Source organism: Anser cygnoides, chromosome 12, assembly GCF_040182565.1.
Source record: "Anser cygnoides isolate HZ-2024a breed goose chromosome 12, Taihu_goose_T2T_genome, whole genome shotgun sequence".
In the NCBI taxonomy this organism is placed as follows: Eukaryota; Metazoa; Chordata; class Aves; order Anseriformes; family Anatidae; genus Anser; species Anser cygnoides.
This window is the reverse complement of record NC_089884.1, coordinates 7,886,271-7,904,980: the sequence shown is the minus strand read 5'-3', so window position 1 is coordinate 7,904,980 and position 18,710 is coordinate 7,886,271.

The following is an 18,710-nucleotide window of genomic DNA, read 5'->3' as shown; positions in this document are numbered from 1 at the left end:
ACGTTGCTCATTGTTCACCTCTCTCTGCTGATCCTTGTGCAGCTGTGCATGATGGGGTCTTATCTTCTTGTGTTGTTTTGGAAGAGAATTCACATTATGTGAGTCAATCATACATAAAGGACATTTAAAAGGGGAAAACAAAAGTGCTTATAAAGCCATAACTACTTCTTACTGCTGTTTCAGCAGCAAAATGGTTGAGAGGGAGAGAATCATTTTTTTTGGCCATGTAAGGACATTTCTCCTCCCGAGTGCTGTCTTCAGCTCTCCTAGACAGAAGTGGCAAGGGTACAGGGAAGAATTTTGTCTGTAATTTCCAGATTACAGTTGCAAATCACATACCATTACCTAGAAATATGTTCGCTGTCATATATCTTAATTTCCTGATAGAACAGAGGACAACTGTTGGTACTAAAGGTAAGTTCTCATCAAGCGTGTGACTCTGATGTTCACTTGAGGTGAATAGCATTGCTTATTTTCAGTCTGGATCAAGATTGTAGACAAACTCTGTATTATTGCTTTGGTGTTTTGGAAGTCTGCAGTATTAAAGTCAAACTTTGCCTGAAGTTAATGTAGCTTTGGCAGGTCGCACAGCCTGAAGCAGTGTACAGTGTCAACGGTTGCATTTAAGTTCAGTTTAATACTCGTTTGTTAGAATTGTTTATTAGCTTTGTCATAAGTGTTTCATTGCTCTAAAACAGTGAAATGACTGTGCTAACTTAAAGTTAATGAAAAGTGGGTGAATCTCTTAGTGTAAAGAGGAGATGAGATGTAAAACAAGTGATTTCACCTTCACAGAATGAGTTATAAATTTTGTAGTAGGTGAGACAGAGTAATTCTTATTCCTCTTTGAGAAAGGTGCTCAGGATCTGATTATTCCAAAAATTGCTCATTGCCAGAACAACACCAGTTTTCATCTTTGAATTTTAAGTGCAATGCCTAAGAAAATATAACACTGATTTTGAAAATATACTTTATATTTTTGTTAGAAGTTAAATTAGAATGATCTTGATTTCAATTGTACTTAGTAGACATATTTTATAGGTCTAATATCTGATATTTGGGACATGCTAGGGACAGTATGATTTGTTGTTTCACTGTGGGATCCACTTGAAAAATCTAATGCTCAAGAAATAGTAGGGCTGGTGAAACCCATTGGAGTAACTATAAAGCATCTCATTGGTATGTATTGCTAGAGTACATGTAATGAATTCATTTAGTGAAACTTCTTGTGTGAACTGCAAGAAAAAGATTCTCCTCAGCAACAGGAAACTGTTTTATTCAAAAATTAGTTATTGAATGTTTAGTATTAAAACACATTTATGCAGATAGCTGTAATGTATGGAATTCACAGTACAGTTCTGTTTAAGTTTTAGTGACATTAAGAACCAGATCTGCAGGCTTTCACAGATGAATTTGTCTTAAATTTCATTGCAAGTGTCAAGTATTGAGATTACTGGAATACAGCCTAAAGAGGTAGTTCATGCGTAGGTGTACAGTGTGGGGGCAGAGGAATGCTGCCGAACGCTGTGACTTAGAACTGGGTTCACTGAAACTTGTGTATCAAGTACTACTCAAGATATACAGGTGAGTTCTTGATGTACAGTCCTGATGTACAGAGGTATGGATTTTATCTATAACTGTACTCAAAGAACTTTATCAAAAAAATAAAAACAGCCTTAACTTCCATACTGTAGCATCCCTATTCTATAATTTCTTCCTGCTTATAATACATGAAAAGGGGGAGAAGGTAGCGGGCAAATTACCAAATAATACTGTAGTTCCAAAATAAAAATTTGGCTAGTTATGTTTTTGGTACTGTTTTAATTAAAAAAAAAAAAAAAGATTTTGAATATTTCTATATACACTTTATGTATGTTCAGAATTCTCTATCAATGTAATTACTGTTTGAGAAATTAGTTTATTTTGATCTATTGTCTTTGTGAAATGTGGAACTGGTATTAGTATTCACATAAATGTATTTCCAATCCTTCCAGAATCTTTTGATAAAGTGCAATCCCAAAGAAGCTATTATTTTTTGTTGGGAATTAATAAGCATGTTATGAAATCTGTTAGCTGGCCTAACAGGGCAACTTAAATCAGTCTTTTCTACTATTTAAAACAACAGTCCTTGGTATTAAACAACCAAGTAGGTGAATGCTGTGTTCCTGGAAATTAAGCGGATTATATATACAAAGCCATGGCACTTAATATCTTAAATGAGAATGTGGAAAAAAATGCATACAAGAATACTGTGGCAGTAGTACTAGTCATCAGATGTGTTCCTGGTTACTCTAGTTATGTAATAGTAATGGCTGTCTAAAAATACAAGAACTTATTGTTGGCAAATAAGTGTTAACAATTCCCTTCTTAATTCATAATCCATATTTTCATAATCCCCATTAATTTGTAATCCAGAAGTTGCATAGAGGTTGATGGTTTTCTTTGCTGGTAATAGTAGTAATCAACATTGTATCCCTCATCTCTTACTTAGCAATATTGACCTGTAGGTCTTAAAGTGCCCTGATTATTCTCATTTCACAAAGGATAGTAAGAAACAAAGGTGGAGTGACTTGTTAGAGTCATTAAGGTGATCCATAGAGAAAGAAATTGAACTTCAGGCTCAAAAACCTAGTTTCTGTGCCTATTAGATTATTCTGATGTTAGTAGTGTTTTAATCTTAGAAGAGTAGAAATATTTATATTTTCAGATTTTGGTTTCCACTGTAACTATTGGTAGTCTGCCTTCCATGCATACAAAAACTTGTCATAACTGCAGTATGCTGTACTGCAATGTGAAAAGCTCTCAAAATTAGGAAGGAATACAGACTACGGAAAGTTACAAACGCTTGCAGTATTGCAAAACTGTCCATCTGTCTTTTTAAATTGGTTCTCAAGCAGGATTATGTATTTTGTGAATGCTGTGTTTATGATGTCCTTTCAGACCTTGCCTGTGGTTAGAGAATGAGCATGTATAACCCCAGCAGCTCTTACAGACCGATGCTAGGCTTCTAGGAGAAGAAAGGGTGTGGAAGTAATATCCTTGGCTTGTCTAGCTAGCTGTATGATAAGATTGGGTATTTGATTAAATATTTTATTGTGCATTGCAAAGTGATATCTTATAGAGTCTTTTTTTTTTTTTTTTTTAATTAGGAGACTTTTATTCTGTTTTTGTAGCATGCAGTTAGTTCCTGATGGGTTGCCAGGATTAGGATAGAATGATGCAGTATAATTAGAGGCCAATCTATAATTATGTAACAAAAAACAGAACCACAGTTCTAGCTGCACAGCGTATGGTAGCTCAAAGAGTGTTTCTAATTGTTTTTGTTTGTAGTATGCAGTGATGATCTAGGCTGTGACTCTGAAATCAAGTCCATATGAATAGATTCTACTGCTTGTGTGAAACTGCATTTAAAACAGTGGGGCTGACGCAAGGATCCTTGTACATAAATCTGATTGCAGGCTGTTAGATCCAAAAGAGTGGTTGTGTCCAGGCTTGTCCTTTTTGTCTCTAATTCATTTAATCCTTAAAATTTGCTCATTTTCAAAGTGTGTAAGCGAGATAAAAGTAGTCAGCAATTTTGAAATTAGTTTTTTTTTTTTTTAATGGAAATGGTATTAATAGGAAAAATAGTCACAATAGTTTATGTACGTATAACTTAGTCAATTATGATAACATGCCATATTAATTAACACTTATTCTGGATTCAGTGGTCAAATCCTTTGTTCAAAGGAAGAAGAAGCATTGCTGGGAACCCCAGATGTACCCACGTTTTGTTTTGCTGATAGAAAAGGTTGTGTTACAATTTAGGAATTAGAAGCCTTCTGATACCAGTTTATTTTATTTATTTTTTCTTTTTTTAATGTATAATACAAACATCATAGTCGTATGCTCTGTAAATTTTCCAGGACACCTTGGCGACCATTCCATAATACCCTTGTATAGGAATCCTACTTCAGCTAAGGCTAGATCCTAATAACAAGCTGCAGCTGCTTCTAGCTACATGTTGCTTTCACTACAGCTGGGAACAACTGAATTTCTCAGCAAGCAGTGATTAGCATTTTGATCTTGACAAGCACTTTACTGTCTGAATACCAATATCTGAATGATTGTTTTCGCCAAGCAAGGCATAAACAGCTATTGCATATATGGCTTGTCGTTAGTATCTGCTTACTAGAAACATTTGATCGAATACTTGCATACTTGATTTTTTAAACTGTATTGGAAGTAATCTCCTCTGATTTACAGTTGTAGAAGAAGTGTAGTTTTGTGCGTCTAAGTATGCTAAGTCAAATAATTCCAGTATGAAATGCTGGAAGTCTGAAAGAGCATTTAGTGTTAGGTGTCATGATGTAATATGGTAGCAGTTCATGCCAGTGCTCCCAGCTACGTGCAAATTAACAGTATTCAAGTGTAACCAGACAGCACTTATAGTCTACAGATTAGCATAGCCTGAGAAAAATCCAATTATCCCTTCCTTGGTTGTTTGCCCTCATTATATTTTTGTTTCAGGGTACCTTTTTTGTTAATGTTTTAGGTTTATTTATAGAACTAATAACAGATTTATAAATAGCAAATAAGATGAATCACCAGGCACATATATAAGAGAGTGCACTTTGTCCATCTTTTCAGTAAAGGAAACATCTCACAAATGAAGCCCAAGTACCAGAGACTAGGGGAACGGAAGTTAAATTTTGCTATGTATTCATGCTTTGCTGAAAAATAACCTTAAGCCAAGACCAGCCTGTGCTCCTGGCCCTTTTTTAGCTGTAAGAGAGGCCCCCTGTCCTCCAGTCAGGGACAGAACAACCATAAAGAGCTGTCTCGTGGACAGCTGAAGAGAACAGAGGGATCGCTGCAGGTGCTTCTGTTCATGCTCTGTTCCCTTCGTGTGTTGAGGAATGCTGCTGAAATGAATATTCAGCAGCACATGACTACAGCACATTATCGAGCCAAGCATTGAACTAAATTGGGCAGTTGTGAGAATTGTTTACAGAAAATTCTGTGCAAATGATCATACCCATTTATGGAATCGATATTTATGTTTGCTTAGATAACATTAGAACTGCATTAAATAGGTTAACTAAGCTTAAAGACATGGGCACACATAACTATGTCATGTCATAACTATATCATGTCTAAATAGGATGTCCAGTGTATACAGGTAGCTAGCAGCTGCTTAACAGAAGTGGGTATCTGGTGAAGGCTGGAGAACTTTGAATTGTAGCTCAGATACATTTTATTGTAAAAAGTAAGAGGTTGGGCTGGTATTCTTCAGCTTTTGGCTTTGCAGGCTGCCAGATGCTGATGAGCCAAGCTGCTTCCCAAACCAATTTCTGACTGGCCTGAAGGATATGGAGTTGTCCCAGTACTGTAGGAACAGTGTGGTGAAGCACAGGAAATCATATAGCTTCCTCAAAGTCTCTCTGCATAGCTATAAACAAAATGTGTTCTTTTCTTCAGGCACTTTGTTGTTTGTGTGATTTTCATCTGTATCGGTGTCAGTAGGAAAGGAAAATATTTGGAAATCACTTAACAGGGAATGTCAATAGCAGGTGACCGGAAATTAATAGCAGCGGTAAGAAATTGTTTGCCAGGTGTTCAAGATCTGTTCCTGGGCTGTACCATCCAGCTTAGTAGATATTTGAGGAGAGCCGATGGTGGCTGAGCCCAGGGATGGGAAGGAGCCAGGTCACAATAACAAATCCACTGAAAAAAGCACAGTTAAAATATCTGTGAGGAATTTAAAATACAGATAAGGAGTATCAGATAACAAAGAAGAGGTCTTAGGTTTTAGAAAACTGTGTAAAGGTTACAGAGCAAGTTGATACCTGGTGGGAGAACATGCAGAGATATGGTAGAATCACAGAGGGACTATGAGAATCACTTGAAGTATAAAGAACAAAAGAGGGTTTGAGTATTGCATGAAGAAATTGAGGACCATTGTGGAGTGCAGCTAATTCATATTCACAGTTATCCATAGGTTAATTAATGCTGTGAAGATAAAAGACAATACAAAAAAATTGTATTTGTCTGGCTTCATAGAGGAGATGAAGCAGGTCAGAATTGTTACTGAAGGATTTTGGGGGGGATCCTCAAGAGCAGACATATTCTTCTATATTTGCATGCTGTTGAGCTTTTTCCTGAAGCTGGAAGACCTTTGCAAAGTCTCAGCATAAATGTTATCCTGTGGATACTTTGTAGAAATGTACTGGAACACAAATGTTTTGGAGTCCCTGTGAAATGGTGCATTTTCTTGAGAATAGAATCAGGTATTGCAAAGAAATCTTTCACTGAGGTCAGACTAAGGCAAATGGGGGAGAAGTACTTAACAGGAAAATTCAAAATTAACATGGTGTTAAGTTGCTGTCAAAGGCCCCTGTGACATGTGTACAGGGAACACATAATTTACGTGCAAAAAAAAGGTCATATTTTTCTCACTCTTTTGCAACTAGAGTTTTAAATGTATAAAATGCAGGTGGCCAGGAGGTCTTACACACCTCAGGTGCTTGGGCAGTACGATAGAGAACTGCACTGCAGTTTGTCGTCAGTTCCTGTATTCTCTATTTCCACGTTCTTCCCATCTAATAATAATGTGTTTTTTAGGGTGGAATTTCACATGCTACCCTAAAGATTATTGGATCTGCTTTTTCAAAAAACAAAACCCAACCAAACAGCCAAACAAACACAAACGACCTACGCAACAGAAAACAGCAACTCCCCTCGCCTTTGTTTTTTCCCCTTCACAAGTGGTAAGGTTGTCCCTTATGTGATACTAGACTGCTAGTAAATTGCTACCCTATGGGGAATGAGGGTCAGAGGCCTAAAAAAAAATTAAAAAATAGTGTCTTTCTCAGCTGGTAATTTCATGCGCAGATCCCAGTCATTCCTACACTGAAGCTTCTGTTTAGTTTCTGTGCATTACTTAGTAACTAATAATGTGATACAAATGGAAATGCAATTAATACATCCAGCTTCATTTTTTTTTTGAGAGGAGAATAAAACACTAGGAGAATAATTGATTGGGGGACAGAGTCCTTGAGAAACAGCAGAGGTATGATTGTGTGAAAGAGTAAATAAACTGAGAATCCAAAATAGTTACGAAGAATGTAATTACAGAAAGGTTGAGGGAGTAGTGCAGTGAGAGTCTTAGTGGTGAAATGACTAAAGATAAAGACAGGTATTTTCTACAAAAATGAATTGTTTGTGAAGAACCAGAAATTAAGAAGGCACCTAAAACAAAACCCTCGGGAATAACAAAGCACCAGGTGTTGATAGTGTTCAATTAGGGACTCAGAATTATCAGTCTGATTTTGTTAGTTGGGAAGAAGAAATCACTGAATACTAAGTAGTGGTCCTCACTAATAGAGAAGATTTCAATTGTATAGAGAAGAGCAATTTGTTGTCTAACACAGTAAGCAAATGGCTGGAACTAATATTCCCATAAGCTAAGTATTATCTTCACCATACCTGATGGAGTTGCTCATGAGTCACGGCTGGCCAGGCAGTCATCAGTGAGATGGAAAGGTGGCAGCATGTGTTGCTTGTGGGAATGTGGTAATTGTTGATCTTTCGAAGCTACTATCTTCCAAGTAATTTCGTTTTCTCTGTAAAAGTTTTATGCTTCATGTCTGTGTTTTTTATCTTGATTTCAGTTACAAACTACTACTGACTCAAAAGATTTTGTTCCTTGTTTATGCTTACTAAAAAGCAATTCTTGCAATTCTTTAGCTTGTATGCTGCTTCTTTGTGTTAATTCATCAGTCAATATTTCCTTTGAGCTGAGCTGGGGTAATTCAGCTGTGCTTTGTGGAATTGGGCTTTATATTAGGGATAGCATTAAACAGGATCCTGGATTATAGTATATCTACCTGCAAACCCAACAATCAATGATAGCTGTTGCTTTGTTCCCCATCCCACCTCCCTACCCCCCTTCAAGAATTTTGGAAGTTATAAAAAAGGAGATTTGAGATGACATTTTGATGAAACATGATGGTTGAATTAAAAAATATGAAATTAGGCTAAATACAAGTAATGTTAGTTGCTCAAATCTATGGGGAATTCTGTACAAACATATCTAAGTAGCACAGAGTTAATTTAATAATTTATAGAAATGATAAAGGTTCAGTAAGCCATGCATCAAGTTAAGATCCTACTTGCTATTACATTCTCAGATATTATGAGTCAGCAGCTTTATAACTGTAACCATCTGAATTTCAAATGTTAAATGTATTTTTAACACAGTTCTAGAATGCATAAGAAATTATAGAAGGTCACCCTTCTGAAAAATTTAGCCGTACATGTGTAATTTGATATAGGTAGTATAATTTATTATGCACATCAAGTTTGTATTTTGCAATTTTATTATGTAAAACAGCACAACCTTCATTTTTTTCACCTTTCTGCCAACAAAGTCACTGATTGATAGTTGCATTTCAAAGGCAGATATCTGGGTTTCTGAAAAATTCCAAACATAAAGCTAAAATTTCTCACAGAATACAAGACCAGGCGTCACTTCAGGCACAACTTCATTGGAACTGTGTGTCATCTTTAAATGATACAATTATTTGGTATCAGTTAAAGAATGTGATCAAGAGTCTGGCCTCTCAGCCAGAAAAGCCATTCACTAGAAGAAAGCAGTCTGCCTATGAAATCTCATTTATTTATTTATTTATTGGTTTATCCAGTGACGTGGTAATACTAACAGCCAGAATATATTTGTGTACATTAGTACTAAGGTGTTTACATTTTCATATGTAGTAATATATGTGTGAAGACTTTCAAATCCTGTTTAAGGAATAGGAGATTTAAGCCAATAATTCTTCTTTAATAAAAAGCTCCAGTTTAAATGTTTAATAAAGATGTTAAACCTAAAGGCAGACCACATGGCATTGTCTGTATATTATACGTGTCTGTGTGTGTCTCATTGTTTCAGTTTTGAATTAAAGAAAAATCTTAAATTCCTTTCAAATTATGTCTTTAAGTAACTGCATGCATTTTGAACTTTGTAATGTTTATTTATGATAGGTTTGGAGTTAAAATCTCTTCTGAAATATCAGCTCACAAGGTAAAATCACCAAAGATGACAGCAAAAAATATGTTTTAAGTCTTAAACAAATAAAGTGCTTGGTTTAAAAATAAATAGATAAAAAATAAAAATCAGAATCTGGTTTGACAATGGCTTTGTTATGTAGTCTTCATCTCATGGATCTGTAAGTAAAACAGTAGGGGGACCAAAAAATCTCCTAAAGTGCTATGGAAGAAACTTGTATATACGAAGTATAAAAAGTACTTCAAAGCTGCATACTGATTCAGAGCTGGCAAAGTTAAGGAAATTAATAGTGCATTGAAAAGGGTACCAAGAAGGCCAGTTCTTCAGAGAAAAAATTATTTGGGACTATTTATAGCAATCAAAGGAGCAGATGAAAGGTACTGCCATTAAAATGTATTTAGATATTGCCCTTTTGAGTATGTAGCTTGACATAGGGCAACATAATAAATTTTGCCAGGAACAATGCAGAGAGAAGATGCCACACTGGTGAAAAAGCATCACTGCACACAAAAATACCTATACCGCATTAAAAGCACTGCTTGTGTCAAGTCACGCAAATACATCTGCTGGTGGTGAAGAACAGTCAGTTACACTAACTATAATAAAAATAACAGTGTCCATAGGCAAAATTGGCTTTATGAATCCATGTGAGTAGCATAGTGTTTCAGTGCTTCTCATTGTTAAAAAGTATTGTCATAAGAGTGGACATGGAAAGACAACAAGAATTTCCAAATGAGGAAAGCTTTGTGACCCACAGGAAATGGTTACGCTGGGATACAGCCAGCTGTTAAAAAGACATGCTCTCAAATACTAAGCTGCATTATTTATGTTGACACTGACTACCAATGACAGCTTCAGAAACTGAGAATACTATAACAAAGCTGCAGAGATGATTTTCTATTCAGAAGATTTCAAGCAAGAGTGAAGAAGAGTGGTGTAGTGTAGAAGATGATTAGGAGAGCTAAATAGTTTTGCTATAGAAAAGAGACAAGTTGTGGGTTTTTTTGTTTGTTTGCTTGTTTTATTTTTTATTCCCCCCCCCCCCCCCCCCCCCCCCCCCCCCAAGTGCTGGGATGAACTGGGGAGAGCTAAGACTGAAAAGTTCAGGAAAAAAAAATAACTAAAAAAATGTGGAAAATCTGATAAAGAAAAATGTGTAGTAAAAGCTGTGAAATTCAAAGACCTCGTTGTACAGAACACACGTGTGAGTTGATAGACTAGCTCAGTATCTCTTGGGAGGTCACTTGACCTCTTTGTTGATATGAAGAAAGCTGAAGGGATAAGAGAGACCAAGACTTAAGAACTTTCGCTGGGAATTGCTAACAGCAGGGGAAAGAAATGTCCTTAGACGGAAGGAATTGGTGAAATTTGGAGTGTTGGAGTGTGAAAGGGTTAAGTCTGAAACATAAAATGGCATAGAGCCATAAAGTATGAATTAACTAGGTTAATATATAGCTACTGATCCATTGTCACTAGAATGTTCTGTTTTATGAATTAGAAAACTGGCCAAATCCATACACACAAAAAATAAAATTATTGTGATTACAATCTGAGCAGTTATTAATGAATGTCTGGAGGTGGGTATGGGGGAATCCTTCCCCACTGGGGTAGCACGTCTGACTTCAGAAAAGAATCTTGGCAACTTTTACAGTAATCAGAGTGTATCCCAGTGAGCTCATCAACATAACTAGATAGTCACTGAGGATTGGATTGACCTGTGGCATTTGTCCTTTTTCAGTCTAGGGAACCTGCTTTGGCAGGGGGGTTGGACCTGATGATCTCTTGAGGTCCCTTCCAACCCCTACAATTCTGTGATTGTGTGATTCTGTGATTGAAGCCATGCGTCCATGATGAAGCCATAGACATGATGACACCATCATTAGGTAAGCTTTACCTGGATCACAACAATGAGAACACCTGATGTCAAAGATATTTTTAATATTCCATTGAATAGGTGTGTTAAGGGCATATACGGAAATGTCTTCAGTTTCAGTATGGCCACAGCTGACATGTAGTTCAAGCACTGTCATATTTGTAGAACTCTTTAAGCATGTAAAAGGTTGTGTAAGTGCTATGTATTAAGTACTCGTTTCTCCTGTTTTAATTTTAGACTGCAAAATAGCCTTCCAGAGGGATTAGTACAAAGTTCATCACTTGAGACGGTTAAAACCAGACTCTTACAATACTAGAAAATGTAGCTTTGAGATTTTGTCACGTCTTGGAGTTTCTGAGGGATGAAATCCCAAACTGAAAGCCAGGAGGCTTCATTTATCTGTTACCTCTGTAGTGACTGGCTGAGAAAGATGTCCAGAAAGCTGTAGATCTTTCTGTGTTTTGTTCTGGTTCTCTTAAAATTGTTTCTCTCAACTGTTCTGTCTAAAAAGTTTTAGCAATAGAACAACAGCAGGTACTGGGAATTCTGAGTGGAATACCTTATGGTCCTTTTAGCATTGCTTCTTTTTGTACCGCATTTAGCTGTATGTAAAAGTAGGCTGGACATGGCAATAATTAATGTTTTTAGATACAGTAGAAGCTTGCTTACTTTTTACTCATTTTTACAATAGGATAATGTGGTGTTAGTCTATCTTGCCTTTTTTTTTTTTTTTTTTTTGTAGGAGTTTAGAGAGAGAATCTAGAAACACAAAGTGATGTAAAGCACTTCTGGGTCTGTTCTTACCCTTTGGAACACCGTGCTCCATGAAAATATCTTACTAATATCCAGATTCATTTTTACATCACATGGCTTTGTGATGTAGAACTCATGTTTACTTGTTTTAACATACAGGTTAGGATGTGGAGAAGCAGAGGTTATAAAACAAAACAACAAACAAACAAAAAAACAACAGATAACAACAAAAAACACCAAAGGGGAAAAAAAAAAAAAAGCAGCTAGATGCTGAATTACAGAAATATATTCAAAAATATTGGCAAACAGTTGCAAAAGAAACAGTCTTACAGCACACATTAACATCTGTTAATAAAAGCTTGTTTAAGTAGACTGTATCTTCACCAAGCAACCAAACGCAGTGCACTGAATTTATGTCCAGCCTGTTAAATCTTGTTGTGTGCCTGTTACAACAGAAACATTACTTACAAGTTGAGCAGACTGTGTAGAATGCTGTTGTTGCTAAAACAATGATGGTTTAATCACTTACGAACTCAATTATCTCCTGTATTTCATAAATTTCTGCCTCACATCATCAGTCCATGAGTATTTGATATGCTGAGCATGCTTCATTGAAATAACTAATTACAAAAGCTGTGATTTATTGAAATTGCTTTACTAGAGATTTAGTAGAAATATCTATTCCAAAGCAATCCAAATACAGTGTGTATGTTTGCTTTTTTTAAATTCCAGCCAGTGTAATAAATTTTGTGCTTTAATTGCATGTTAACCTTTGAGAAATTGTCCTTCTGGGAAAGCTTTCCACTGGAATATATAGTTTCCAAATTTGATGATGTGATGGTACAGTTGCAGGTAATTGTTACGGGGAAAGAGGCATAATCTGCATTTAAGATTATGCTAGACCCAGAGACTTTTTGGTCTCTAGGCCTCGACTCATAATCAAGGTCCTTTTAGACTAAGTTATTTGACAGTATGTATCATCCATTTAAGAGCTGGAAGAGAAGACCTTAACCCATGTGTTGAGCCTGAAGAAGTCTGTAAATTTTCTCAGCCAGGAAGCTCTTTTTCTTCAGAATTCTTGCCAAAGAGTTTTGGATACAGTTTCTGTTTAAAATTTAAAAAAAAAAATTACATTCAAAATCAAAAGATCTTTAACATTGCTGAGCTTTACTTCCACTTTCTGGAAGTAAATCTTTATATATAAATAGTCTTTATATATATATACAAATCTTTATATATGTATATATATAATATATAACAAAGTAAACCACAGTAGCTGACCTTTTCATTTGAAACTACTTCAAAATTATTTGAAAATACCGTAAGGAAGGGGACAAAAATTTTAAATGCCAGCAACCTTTATTTATTGGTATTGATTATTCTCTGAGGACATGAAGTGAGAGATCAGCTCCATATTACTCCCAGGAAAGGTACGTAGACAGTTAGACATAGCAGCTGTGGATGTGTGTCAAGAATTACAGATACTGAAGTTTCTGAGCTAAGATAGGACTGTTTGGACTTATTGAGGAAAGTCTAAAGAGAGTTCTAAGTCTTGTGGCTGCAAAGAGAAAGTAGAAAACGTGGACTGTTAGTGATGATGTCCCCAGTTTGGCAGCAGGTAAAAGTGAGAGGAACTATTGCCATTTGACTTCCCTGTGAAATGAATTACAGTTTAAGAAGGCAGATGGATGGCTGGGGTTCAGCTGACAAGGGGTTGCTGAAAGAGGGTGGGATGCTGAAAGACCAAGTTTCAGGTTCTCACAGCTGGTGGATTTTCTGAAGTATGTGCTTAAGTATCAGGGCTTTCTGCATATGGAAGCTGAATCTTTCAAATAATTTCTTAGTGCTAATCTCAATCCCTTCTTAATGTAAAACTGGATTAAAATGTAAGAAACAAAAGTAATTAACTGACTAAAGAGTCTTCAAGTGTGTAGTGTTGCTGTTACTAAATATATGTAAGAGCACTTGTAAAGAAATCAAATTTGATTGTTGTTGGAACATGAACTTATTGAGGCGAAAAATGCAGAAAGATGCATCCGCTTACCACGTAACATTTAAATTTGCAGAACCATTCGGTACATGACTGTAATTCCATTGTTATATCAGACTTAAGAGGAAAGCTTTGTAATTTAACTAGCCTTTAACAACGTAACTAAAAAATATGAGCTATTAAGCATGCTAACTAATTAATTTGCTACAGATTGCTTGTTAAATATTACATACCTAAACATTTTGTTACCAGTTTTAAGACCAATTTGTATGCAGGTTTTGTGTTACATAATGTCATATACTTCTAAATAATTTAAATACAGTGAAACAATACTGTTTGCTTTTAAAGTTTAAGTAGATAATCAGACTTCTGAAAATTTGTTTTATGTGCTTCTAAAATTTTTGGAAAACTGTGCAGCTGCTTGTTAAGTAAAACCAGTCTGAAATGGGAACTGCTGAGTAAAACATTGTCTGGCAGTCTGCTTTACAAACTCTGTAACTCCTGGCAGTGAAATCATCCAAATTTTTTGGTAATTTAACATTATATGCCTTCACCTTTCAGATTTTAAAAAGTTCCCCCCTAAAAATTTTGAACTTGTGGAAAATGTGTTTGAGATGGTGCATTCTTTTCAAATGTTTCAAAACTTTTTCCATAATCGCATAAAAGAAAGTAGTCTTTTTTTTCCTGGTCTCCGGGCAAAATTCATCTGTACAGTCTTAACTATGTTGTATCACACATGAGAGAGTCCACGTATTTCTTCTGTTGCACAAGTGCATACTAGATATGTGAGTAAGGATGCACGTTTTATATTGGGAATTGTAAATTAAAAATAATAGGGTAAGTGTAGGTGATTTGTTTAATATGCTTTTCAGAGCCAAAAAAAAAAAGTTTCTCCTTGCAATTTTTGATACAGCTGTTGCTGCGTTATCTAAACATGAGATTCATTGCTTTCAGACACGTTTAAAACTTGTACTGTAAACAACATGGTAGAGTTTTGAACTGTCCTTTGTCCCATTAAGTCCTTTATTTCTGGTTCTGTAGGAAATCTTTTTGGTAGCAATGTTGTGGCTCATAAAAAATTCCCTTTGAGAATAATTTAATATCAAGGACTTAGAAGTATATCTATTTGAGGAGGACTTTAAATCACAACTCCTGACTGCAAATGAAGAAGTGATTTTAAGGAACAGTTAAAACAGTCATTGTGTCCTGACACTGTCAGTGGCATTTCAATATATGAATTAGCTACTTAACACTACAATACTTAAATTATTTTTTATTAAAGGTCCAATCTGTAGTTTTACAGTACACCTTAGTTTTAAGTTGTGGTGAGTGTCAGCTAAATATTTATTACGATCTGTATGTAATAATTTTGTCCCATAGTTAAATTGTGGTATATATATTTTGCTAGTTGTTATGGTCCTGGATATTGGTGTTCAGAAGTACCATGAGTTATATTTCTCAGCATCAGTTCAATAACCTGTGACTATCTGAAGTAATTGGCACTCAGAAGGAGAACACATCAATGGTAATAAAGAAATCATTGTTGGACTTGCTTTTGGAAAAAAAAAAAAAAAAAGGATAAGAATAAATCCAGTGGATGTAATCAAATAGAGTGACAGGTCTAAGAGGCATGCTCTTTAAAATACAGTGGGTGAATAATAGATGTGGGTATCAGATTAAATGCAGATTTGAACACTTTACAGTTAGTAAAATAACCTAAAGATAAACCAAATGGTCTTGAAAGATTATTGAATGCATTTTAAAGTACTGTTTTAAATAGATTAAATGATGTAAGCCCTGAGCAGAATAAGTTAAAAGGCTTAGTTGTATGAGCAAGTTACCATTACATAATGATATTAATGATATATAATAATATATAATACTATATATAAATATAATTATTATATATATAATATAATATGATTATAAATATATAATTATATAATAAATATATAATAATATAATGATATATAATAATATATCATTATTAATAATATAATATGATAATATAATGAAATAATAAATATATAATAATATAATGATATTAATGATATTAATGATAATTATAATGACAATACTGTCAGCTGACCAGTACTAGACCTGTACTAACTATTCAAGTATATAAAGTTTCTCAATGGCAAATACAAGATAACTTCTCTGTATTGCAGATTCTGGGTATTTGATTATAATAAAGTGACTTCAGCTAGAGAAATAGAAATCTCTACATGTACTGCAATGGAGAGTTCATCAAGGAAGCTTTTTGATAGTCAAATATAAAGAAAAATATAAAGAAAATATAAAAAAAATATAATATATATATAAATATAAAGAAAAAGTATATAAAAAAACTGAAACTGACATGGGATAAAGGGGCAAGGGGGACAGGTGAACAATTGTTTCACTATTAAAAAAAGGTGTCTCTTCCCATGTCACTTTATCGTTCCTCTGAGAGATGTAAAGTAAGATGTTCACAAATATTTGCAGATGAAAACCTAAGATGGGATTGTTTCTGTCCAAAGTAGTTTAGCTGGGTGCCCTCTTCCCCGGGAAAAGGTCATTTCCATTGGCCTGAAATGCTTTGTACCTTCACCAGGAAGTTTTTTCAGGGAAAAAAAAAAAAAAAAAAAAAAAGATGACTTGTAGCCTGGTGAGGTTTATTGAATAACCTTGTCACTCAGATGCTGGAACTACATGTTCTGTTCTCTGTTGGTCCTCTGGGGAAGATGAAAGTGAGCTTTCACATGTGTAATCATTGTGCTTTAGGCTCACCTGGAAAGAGAGGTGAGTGGATCCTAGATTTTTTTTTTTTTTTAATGACTATTCCAGTAGACTTATTCAAAGTGGAATAGCTTCAGCAAAAGAGATCAGTGTGTCTCAGAATGTAATAGAGCCTAACTGGCATACTCTCCCAAGATGTGGAAATTTAAGGTGAAGACTTGACTGTGAATTAGTCAGAGAAAAGGCTTAAACTTGAAATCTTCTGAAACATTTCAGGTTTGAAACAGTTCAGGCCGAAAGCTGAATTAAAACCAGTCATCCTTCCCCATAACTTGTAGCACACATTATATCCTGCAATATTGATTATATCCTATCCAGCAAAATATTCAATTTTAGATCCTATATTGACTTCTGCAGAAGTCAAGAGGTTTAATTATTTAGCTAATTGAAACATCTCTGTTTTGCCATTCTGTGATAGTGTAAGAACAATAAAGTTCATTAAAGTGATAAAGAAAGACTTTTGAAATGGGAACATAAATGAAATGAAATAGATCTGGCGGACTGTGCATGATTGGGTTTAAAGGCCAGATACATTTGATAGTAAGTTTTGAAGCATTGAATTAAGTTTCCCTCTTTTCCCTTTCCCCCCAAAAAGGAATTTTTTACTTGGTGCTTGACAATAACACCTTCCTTACAGGCTTTTGCAGCTTTGTGGGTATTAAATTCCCAGTCTTGAGATCTCCAATTGTTTTGTTTGCAGTTATCTCAGAAATAGAGCGCATGACTCAAGTTTCAGTTCCCTCTGTGAAGGCTTTTAGCCTAACAATTGTCAGATGCTTGAGTAAATGCTAGACAAGTTTAAAGTGAAAACAGTAATGTTATTTTAACTGAGGTAAAATTAATTTTTGATTATGAAAATGCATAAAACAACCATCTGAGCAATAGAGAGCAGATATAGCAGTATCAATCATTGCTCCTCTGCTAGAGTTGTTGCTTACAGGTTTTTTTTTCCTGATAAACTTCTCTTCTGCAGGTCACTAGAGATCCTGGTCAAAGCTCTATCCCTGTCTTCCAGAGTAAGATTCTGTTCCAGAACTACTTTCTTCTTTTAATGGCTGGAGACTTTCTATCTGCAATTCAATGTTAGCAGAGATTCAAGGCAAAATGTCACAAGAAATTACTTGTTCTTCTAATATGAAACAGCTTTGTGCTTTGGCCTTGCTTTTTGTGGCCTCTTTGATATGAAATTGGTAATGAAACACTCCTGAAGTCTGAGAGGAAATCTCTTTGAATAGAGAAGGATGTTGGTGTGTTAAATGCCTTTATTGGTGGTATTTTTATTTACTGCCTCAGGCAGTAAGTAGAATTGCCGTTATATATTTATTTCTCTAATGGTTTGCATGCCACATACTGGAAAAGCTCTTTTAATAAAGAGATGTGGGAGGAGAGAGTTGGAATCAAAGCAGTTTCTTTCCTTTTAATGGTATTTAAAGAACCTTCTGGTTGCACGGTAGTACATGCTGGGTCACAGTGTCAGAGTAATAGTTAAACTGTAATGTTACATATTTGTGCTCAGCATTGTTACCCTCTACATATGGTTGTTGGTTTATCCTTGGGTGTACCTGATGAGTGACCCCCCATTAAGATAGGTATTTTTGCAGCAAGAACCACAAAGACTGTTGTTTACTGAAGGTGTCCTGTTGTATGTGTAATTTTATTTCTGGTGGTAGAAGTAGTCAGTGCATCAACAGTTTATTAAGCAATTATGTACATTTTCATCATTTTAAAGAAAAAATTTAAAAAATAAAAGTACTGAAAAGCAAGATCTTCTTAATTTTAATGATAACACAGCAAGTGTGTTACAATTAACTACCAGTGCTTCAATCCTTTTTTTTTTTTTTTTTAAGGGATCCTGGAATCTTGCAAAACTATTATCATTTTTTTGTAGTATGTTTTAAAATGGCAGTGCTATGTACTCACTGTAAAAAGGCAATGCCTTTGAGCCAAGTGAGCTGTAGAAATTAGATCATATCACCTGAAACAGTTTAATTTTCAGTTGTTCTCTTGGTATTGATTTTATTTTATTTTTTTTCCCCTTTTATATTTTGTCAACCAAAAATGACTGGCAGGACTGAAAGCAAAATTCTGACAAGTCCTTACAAGGGTGTCTTCTGCTAGTACAGTAGCATAGGTGATGTATTAAAAAATAAAAAATAAAAATTAATTATCAACAAAATGAGTCAAAATGAATCAAAAGCATCACTGAAAGTTTTTGAAAAATATTTTTGAAAGCAGTACCATTGTAGTTTGGGTTTGTTTGGCTTTTT